Genomic DNA, 10,612 nt, shown 5'->3' with positions numbered 1-10,612 from the left:
GATCACATGATGAAAGCTCACCAGTTACTTTGTGATTTAGCTTGAAATAATTTTAAATCGTGGTAATAAACTCATAATTCACAATATCATACAATCATAAATGTTTATTGCTTGATTAAAATTATTTCTAATCATAGGATCAAGAATTTAAAACATATTTTTCATCATAATTATTAAAAGAAATTAGACATTTAAATTCACATAATTGAGATTTAAGTCATTAATGACATAAAATAGTTAGGAAATCAAACCCTTAGTATAAAAGAAGTAGAGAGTTTAAAATTAATAAAATAAAACAATCATACGATGAACAAGTAAAAATCATAAAGATTATAAAATGTAACAACTTAAATAAAATATAAAAGACAATGCCAATAAAAGCATGCAAGTAGTTATAGAGATTTCAGGTTTGAAAAATTTAAATAACACTATTAAACCCAATATTTAAAACATATATTTAATGAAAAAAATCATGGAGGTTATACAATTGATGACACATAATAGAAATTTAAGTAAAATTTAATAATTAGAAAACCAATCAATTAACATATTTAATTGCACTTAATAAGAATTTAAGTAATTTTTAAAAATTCAAATTCAAGAAGGTTACACAATTTCAAGAAGGTTACAAAATTAATGACACATAATAGAAATTTAAATAATTAGTAAAACTCAAATAATTAGAAAATTATACAATTAACATGAATAACATATCACAAGAAAAAACATGCGACATACACGAAGCGTCCCATCCCACCAATGTCCGAGAATTAGTACTTTGATACCACAATGTAACGTCCCGGATTTAGATCCAAGACATTACTTAAAATATTTATTTTCTTTCAAAAACGGCTTAATTTAATTTTTTTTTTTTAAAAGTAGTCCATCACATGATCAATAAAATTTCTCTAGTAAATAGTTTTATTTCATTTTAAGAAATAACACAATGCAATTTATGGGATATTATTATTTTTATAAAGACAATTTACTAATTGTAGAAAATGTTCACTTAAAAATGGAATAATTCAAGTTTTTCATAGCAGAAGGACCCCGCTTCCGCATTTCTATTTAAAATCGACGATGAAAAATAAATAAACTTAAAAATTATATTACAACGATCTTATCACTACAAGCATTATTATTATTTTATTAAAGTACTCCTTTTTCCCACGCGCGTGCGCAAAGCAAACGTCATTCATGCAACTCTTCGAGATCGTTAGTACCTAAATGTTGGTGTAAGGGGTCAGTTCATCCCACGACAAAATTAGACAAAATAATAAGTTAACAACCATAAAATATAAATATAAAATCTTTTTGTAATAAAAGATTTAGAGAAATTGATTTTTATGATTCATAAGGTGTATAAAAAATTATAGAATATATCTAAACAACAAGTAGTAACTCACCTTAGAACAAATAATTATATAAAAATAAAAATAACAATAAAATGTATGCAAATTATGCATGTCCTAAACATACATGATCCGGATATAGCCAGCCACTAAGGCGTCCACACAGAAGTCACCCATACCAATGGGGAAAATTAAACCAGCCACTAAGGCGTCCACAAAGATGCATATGGTATGTCATGACAATGATAATGATGTTTGAAATGTACAAATCACTAGCCACTTAGGCAACCACAAAGAAAAATCATAACACAAATAACCAGCCACTTAGGCAACCACAAAGAAAACTATTCATTAATGCATTCAATAATCAATTTTCTCATATTGTTAAAATGAAAAATATAAAATTCTCATCAATTTCATCAAGACACATATATTGTTCATAAAAGTCAAGTTTTAAAATCTTAAATATTCAAGAGTCAAAAATTTAAAATTAAATACATCATAATAAACATGTTAATAATCATATCATTTTACAAATTATAACTTTATAATTAAGTACTCTAAAACATGTATGACATTGAACGTTTTCACAACAAACATATTGATGAAGATATGATAAGAATTAATTGGCATTCATGTATTTATTCTTGCTAGTTATACATTTGAATGGACACAATATAAACTAAATATTATAAAATATAGTTATAAAAATAGTAGTGTGGGTGATTCAATTTTGACTTAGTCAAAATTGACTTGGTCATTGTTCACTCTAAAACAAATATTTCTACGAATTTTACTTAGTCAATAATAAAAATCCAAATAATAAATTATTTAACATGAAAATATTTTATCAAATAATTAAACATCCAAAGAATAATTATCTTACTATCGTCACACTAAATTAATAAAAGGATAAACAAAACTAAAGATTTTAAATTAATTAATTAAAAAAAAGGGTGTTACAAACTTCGTGTAGAAATTTACATAAAACACTTTTTTCCTTTCTAGATAGAGTATGAGCGGCTAGAGGTAGATATGAGCGATTTCCTTTCTTTACGGGACCCAATTCATTTCTTATTCCCATATCGACCAAGTTCAATCTTGCATTGATGCCATCTTTAGACTTTCTTGAAACATTTAGTAACGTATCAATAACAGTATCAAATACATTTTTTTCAATATGCATCACATCGAGGAAATGTCTTATATACAATGACTTCCAATATGACAATTCAAAGAAAATTGACTTTTTCTTCCACCCAGTTTTGACCAGCTCTCCCGCAAAAGGTTTGCCAAATTTATTGGTCAAACCTTGTACTTTTTCAATTATTTGATATCTAGTCGGTGCTAATGGAGCTTTACCTTCCTCTGATTTCCCATTGAATGCATTTCTCTACCCACAATACTGATGACTATAAGGTAAAAATCTACAATGTCCAAGAAATACATTCTTCTTACAATGTTTCAACCGCATCCAACTTTTACTCTCTTCATATATATGACATGCACACTGACCTTTAATGCTATATCCTGATAAATTACCATATGCTGGAAAATCATTAATTGTGCCGAACAACATAGCCCTCAAATTGAAACATTCTTTCTTATACCCATCATAAACTTCCACATCTATCTCCCACATATTTTTTAAATCTTCAATTAAAGGAGTCAAGTATACGTCGATATCATTCCCCAGTTGTTTGGGTCCAGGAATTAACAGAGACAACATCATAAACTTACGCTTCATACATAACCATGGAAGTAGGTTATAAATCAACAAAATCACAGGCCACGTGCTGTGTGAGATGCTTTGAAGACCATGTGGATTCATTCCATCAGTAGAAAGTGCAAGTTGTAGATTTCTTGACTCTATCCTGAATTCAAGATACTCGTGATCAATTTTTTGCCCATTATGGAGAACCTACAGGGTGTCGAAACTTTCCATCTCTAATTCTTTCATCTGCATGCCATGTCAACTGTTTTGAATCTTCTTCACTGCGATACACACGCCTAAATATTGGTATTATAGGAAAATACCACACGACTTTTGATGGAGTAGATTATTTCTTCTTATATCGAGAGACATTGCATTTCAGACACGCCTTTAGTAATTCATATTCGTTTCGAAATAAAATGCAATCGTTAGGACACGCATGAATCCTTTCGTAACTCATGCCAATAGAGCACAAAATTCGTTTAGCCTTGTAGGTTCAACTGGGAAGTTCATTATCATCTGCCAACATATCTTTTAAGAGTGTTAATAATTCTGTGAAGCTTTAGACCATCTATTACTCGCTTTTAAGTTGTACAACTTTAATATCACTGACAGTCTTGTGAATTTAGTACAACCATTATATAATGGTTTCTCTGCATCACTCAACAAACTCTCAAACATTTTAGGACAATCCCGAAGATCTTCTTCAACTGCTTTTGCAATCTCCTCAACTCGGTCCGGCTCATATGTATCTGTGTCGAAATTAGTTGAAGCATATGCCGAACCATTTTCAAAATTAATGTTTCCTTTTTTTTTTCTCACCATGTCTTATCCAACATGTATAGCTTTGATCAATTCCATGCCATACTAAATGTCCTTCCAATTCATCTTCTCTAATGCGTTTTCCAAAACAACATTTTAAACAAAGACAAACAACTCTATTTGGATCTTTTGCATTCTTCATTGCAAACTCAACAAACTCCTTCACTCCATTTTCATACTCTTTTGAGAATCGATTGACAGACATCCATTTCTGGTCCATATTATATGACCTATATAAATGCAATTACATAAATAATAAGCTACTGATAACATTATACCAATATATAGTACACATATCTAATATTGGAAAATATAAATCAAGGTCTAAGTCTGATTTCAAAACATAACAGGTCAACAAATTTCAAAAAAGAATAGATTTTATATGATTTATTATGTAACAATTTATTAGTTTTAGTGACAACAACAAACTAATAAATACAGTACCTGAGACAACGTATCAATTTTTTTATAAAGGAGGAGCAGTAGATGGCCGCACAGTACGTAGAGGAGAGGAGGGTTCCTAGAGTAGAGGATATGAGGGTTCGTAAATTTGTTTTAAATTTGTTTTTATTTATTTAAAGTGAATGATTTTACAGCGCTTGTGTAATAAGCGCTCTAATAGGTCCTTTAATTATGTGAAAACGCAAGATTTTTACAGCGCTTATCAAAAAAGCGCTTTAAAAGCTATGTAATATAAGGTGGGAGCGCTATATTTTACAACGCTTATGTTTAAAGCGCTCCAAAAGTGCTGTATAACATTATGTGAGGGCGCTTCAATTTACAGTGCTTTTGAGAAAGCGCTGTAAAAGCCTTGTAAACATTATGTGTAAGCGTTGTGTGACCCTATATGACCCTACAACAACGTTTTTTCCACAACACTTGTCAAAAAAGCGATGTTGTAGCCTCTGTTATTTTTACGTGTATTATACAACAACGCTTATATTTATTAAGCGATATAAAAGACGCGCTATAAAATGTCATTTTTTGTGTAGTGTATAAGTCATCATTCTTAAATTACTAGCTGGATATTTATTATTCCTCTATTCCCAATTATAAATCCCTTTAGCAATTTTGCAAAATTACAAAATGTAGTTAATTATATATAAAAAAATTATGAATTACTTTACAAATTTATCATTTATTTATGGTATGAGAAAAAAATTAATGTAAAAGTTTAATTATCATACATTGTTAATGTAAAATGTTTTATATTGTCAGTCATTACAACTATTCATGAATATGATTTTAGATTTAGTTATAACATAAATAAAACATCTATAATAATTTAATGATTGTGATTAACGAACACGATTTATATATGAATTAAATCTTTAATATAACCAGAAAAAAATATTAGATAAACAGTTAGTTTAATAACATTTTTTCTTTATCATTTATTAGTAAGTTATATGCAGTTTTATATTTGGTATAGTTAATTAAACTTGTTAAGGGATATTAGAAGTTATTCACAATATATAAAATATCTCATTTATAATACTTGTTCAATCAAGAGATTATTTTCAATTATTCTATTTTACTATTTTTTTTCTCAAATTTTTGGTGAAAAAGTTTTAACCAATTAAAACTTCAATAAATTATTTCTAGTACATTTTTTATTTTCTTTTATGATTCTTGAAATTTTCTATAAAATTTTTAGATGGCTCCGACATATTTTTCCAACCACTTTCTTTAGTCGTCATAAGCAATGTATTTCCTTCAAGAAGCAAGAACTATATAGTTTCCAATATCACAATGAACGAAGAGGAAGAATATGAGTGAGAAAGATAAACAATAGTGAAACAATAAAAACACCTGAAGTAATGGATGCATACAAAAAGGTGGAAAATACATCAAAATCATTTTTCAAAGTCAAAAGTTAAATCTTCATAAAAAAAATCAACTAAAAGTATTTAAGCTCCAATACACCTAAAGAACAAAAGTTGTTGTGGAGAAAAAATACTTAACCTAATTCTCTATATTTATAATAACTCTGTACTTTATTTTTCTTCCTACAATTTGATGTCGGACTTAGATGAGCGACACTTTGGTACAATATATCCTTATTTTATCTAAAGTCTCACATTTCTTCACTTTGTCATTAACTTCATTCTTAAAGAGTAAGATATCATTTTCATAACTAACCACATTTGTAGAAGGAGTACTCCTTAATGTCTTTGTCTTCTCATTTTGGACATTTAAATTGTACATGACCAAACTCTTCACAATGACATTTGAAAGTACTCATGTCTCTACTATATTGATCACCATATTTCTTTTCTTACTCACCTTTAGTTATATCCATTTGATTGGCTTCAAAAGATTTATCAATATCCATCAATTGTTGACTCCCCTTTGAAGATCTCACTATTTTCATCTAGTTAAAATGTATTATTTCCTACTAACATTGATTTCGAGAGTTGTTTATATGATTTTGGTAGTAAAGTTAACAAAAGTAATGATTGCTCTTCATCTTTGATATTTATGATGCATTCATAACTATCAACATTCGTTCATTGAACTTATTAATATGATCAAACACATTACCATCATTTTTCAATTTTAACGAGTACAAACTCATTTTCATAATCAATCAATTGGTTAATGTGGTTGACAAAAACTTGGGCTTCAACAAATCACATAATTTCTTTGGAGAAGTTTCTTTCAACACAATCACTTTAATTTGTGGAAAAAGTATCAATCAAATTTTTGTGCTCATTAATGCCTTTTTGTGTACCGTACTCTATTTTGAATCTTTCAACTCACTTGGTTTATCTATTTCTAAAGCACAATGGAGACCATGTTGGACTAAATAGTGTTGGATTGTCCATTACCATAACAAGAAATTCATCCTCCCATCAAACAAAGAAAAATCCAACTTCAATATAGTCATAACTCATATCTTTAAAAAACACCAATAAGATGATCTCTCTTAAAGCAAATGGCACAATACGCTACAATGATATATTATCTTCTTTCCATGCTCGGATAGTTGCTTAAATGTCAGCTGATAGAAAAATCTCCGCACAAGTGAAAATACACTTTCACAAAAAACAAGAAAGAAATAAAACAATTCACAAAATTTAATGTGGTTCTACACTTCATACCTACACCACACTCTTACAACAAAATATTTTATTACTCAACTTGCAATTTTTACAAGGACAAAATTGCAAACTCTCAATTTATTTACATGAAAAAAATGTAAACCCTCTCAAACACAACTTTTACAAGGAAAAAATTGCAAATACTCTCTAAGACACACAAACCTAAGCTCCAATACATGAAAAGAACTAGATTTGTTTTGGTGAAAAAAATTTAAACTAATTCTTTATATTTATAATAATTCTTTTTTTTTCTTCCATTATTCAATGTAAGACTTGAATGAGTATATACTTTGCGCAACATCACGATCTTTGCATAAAATTTTCAATAAGTTTTCCTATTTTCTCTTTCTTAGGAAAACATATAAAATCCAATAAGTTGTTAGGATGAGAGACATATGTGTTTGATATTTTGCTTGGTATTTTAAAGTGTATTTATTGTTTAAATCTGTTTTTATTTTTATTAAAAATACAATTAATTTTAATATTAGTAGATGAAAAACATTTAATGTCATGTTATTTTAGCAAAAAATTTCCAAAAATAACACATTAAATGAGTTTCTTTGGTCTTTGGGATTTATATATATATAGTATATAGAAATAGATGGAGTATGAACATGTTAATTAGCTCAAAAGACACAAATGCCTTAGAAATATGACATATATTTCCAAGCACAAGGACCTAAGAAGAGAAAAGGCGTACATTGTAATGACAAGATTCTTCAATCCAAAAAATCTAACAATTTGAATTTGTAAGTTATATTATTGGTTAAATACCACCCGTGGTCCCTTAATTTAATTTTAACATTTTAGTCTTTTATCTTTTTTTTTTTTTGATTTAGTCATTTATTTTAATTTTAAGTGACAATTTAATATTTTATGTTTTAAAATGTCAACAATATTATCCTTATTTTTTGCAAAAATTCAAAAAATTCATAAAAAATTTCAAACAAAACTCATAAAACTAATTATCATCCTCAATATAATGTAATTTCATCAAATTTATAACTTAAATATTTAAATAGACTCATATTTTCATTTCCAACAACATCAAATAAAGAATGACAACTATGAGTTTATTTGAAGATTTGAGTTACGAATTTGATTAAATTTGTTTTATATTACAAAATATAAATAATTTTATGGATTTTGTTTAAAAATTTTGATGAATTTTTGTAAAAAAAAAGGATAACATTGTTGACGTTTTAAAACATAAAAGATCAAATTGTCACTTAAAATTAAAATAAAAGACCAAATCGAAAAAAAAAAATAAAGGACTAAAACGTTAACTGAAATTAAGTTAAGGGGTCACAAGTGATATTTAGTCTATATTATTTTATTTTCATCTATTAATTGAGTTTGTAAGTTGTATTTTTTTATATATATATTTTCAATAAATTTTATATGTTTTTAATGTTTTTGACTAAACAAACTTTTGTTTAGATAGAATGGTAAAGAAACACACAACTCTAAGATAAAAAAAATTGAATAACCTAAATTTGTAAGTTATATTTTTTTTTTTATCTATTAACTGAGTTTGTAAGTTGTATTCTTTTATATATTTTCAGTAAATTTCATATATTTCTAATGCTTCCGACTAAACAAACTTTTTTTTAGATGGAATGAGACAACTGTGAAATTTCATATTTAAATTTACATATAATATCCAAAATGTGTTTGTATTATTCAGTCATTCTAATATTAATGATGTGTGGATTATTATTTTTTAATTAAATTTAAAATAATGTTATCTATTCTATTAAAAAAATAAACATTTTATATATTTAATTATGAACGAAAAACGGTAAAAGTAACCCACACAATTGAACCTAAGTTTGTCCTAATTTAAACATAACAAAACTCATTCTCCGGTCCAAATAAAAAAGCAAAGTGTACAGAATATAAGTATACTAATTAATGATTCGAATACAAAAACAATACATATATAGCCTTTTCTATTTTTATTTTTTAAATTCTGTTAAATTGTTTTTAATAAAAAAAAAAGAGACTTTTAAAGTAAATAATTATTCATATTTTTTAAAATAATTTGAATGTCAAAAAATTATTTTTATTATTTCTATAAACATATCTTCATTAACTATTATATCATCTTATTTCTTTAATAATAATTCACTTCAAAAATATTTTGTTATATAAAATCAACAGATATTTAAAAAAAATAAAAACTTATCATATTTTCAAAAAATAAACAGTGACTTAATTAATTTTAACACATCTAATTTTTGCACCTTGAGTAGACATATCTGCAAACATTACAATTCATGGGATTTCCTCCTACACCAAAATTGGAAAAGGACAAACAACTACTCCTTTGATATTTTTAATTTATGAATATTCAATTGTGATCATTAAAAGTTTCTAAACAAATATTAACAAATTTAGCGATGTTGTTGTTATAACTATGGAGATGGCCGGTTAGCAACTCTTTTCTAGCCCAACTCAAAATTCGTAGGACTGTTGCAAATCGTGCACCCACTAATGCTCGTCACTGATACAAATGCTCAGTTACTCTATTTTGAGGAAATGAATAATACGCTTGCATATGTAATGTTCTTTGTTAGTTTTAGCCACATGCTCGTACACTTTTAGGGATGAGAATAGGTCATATTAGATAAGACTTTGAAAGACTTAGTCTGGTTTATGATTTATTTTTTAGGTTTAAGTCTGGTCTACGGTTAGGCTTTTTTTGTTTGAACTTTTTTAAAAGTCTGGTCTGATCTTGAAGCATATTTAAAAGTCTTATTTATATTAAAATATTTAAATGTTCTACTAATACCACATGATACTCCACATACCAATATCAATATCTACATATCAATTTTTTATTGACTAATAAAACGGTTACCGAATATATAATTGTTATCGAATATGGAACGGTTACTGAAATATGAAATGATTACTAATTGATCGATTAATTGATACAATTTAAAATAGGAAACAATATTATTAATATAATAATAAAAAAATAATATTAATAAATAATAAAATATATATAAGTCGGCATATCAGGCATAATAGACTTTTTTATAAGCTTAAGCTGACCTCTTTAAAAACACCATGAGCCTAATCTTTTTTATTAAATAGGCCATATCAAACTATAAGTAGGCCATGACATAGCCTGACTGAGGGTCTAACCTATTCTCATTCCTAATCACGTTTCTAAATAATACTCTTTCTGACATGATTCCAGAGCTTCGTCATACTCTAAATAATACTCTTTTATGATTATGCACGGTTAATATAAACTACTTTGATATAGACAATTTTTAAAAATAATCTATTTTTAATTAAAAAGAAATTAAAATGATCCTTAGTGGTAAAATAGAATTGCTTTTATCATTAAATTTTGACTTATTAACTTATCAAAATTTATTCTCACTTGTAAACAAATAGAAATGATTATAATTTTTGATAGGTTTCTTCTCATTTACCATTCCCGAATACATTGTCTATTTTTACCGCAGTAAATTCGCAGCAGGAACATTCCCGAATACATTGTCTATTTTTACCGCAGTAAATTCGTAGCAGGAATTCTCAACCAATCACATCTTTGCACGTCATTACCCCTCACCCATTCCCTATATAAACCTTCCCCGTTCTTC

Source organism: Cicer arietinum, chromosome 3 (assembly GCF_000331145.2).
Source record: "Cicer arietinum cultivar CDC Frontier isolate Library 1 chromosome 3, Cicar.CDCFrontier_v2.0, whole genome shotgun sequence".
Taxonomy (NCBI): domain Eukaryota; kingdom Viridiplantae; phylum Streptophyta; class Magnoliopsida; order Fabales; family Fabaceae; genus Cicer; species Cicer arietinum.
The sequence above is the reverse complement of the archived record's forward strand: the minus strand, read 5'-3'. Positions refer to the sequence as shown.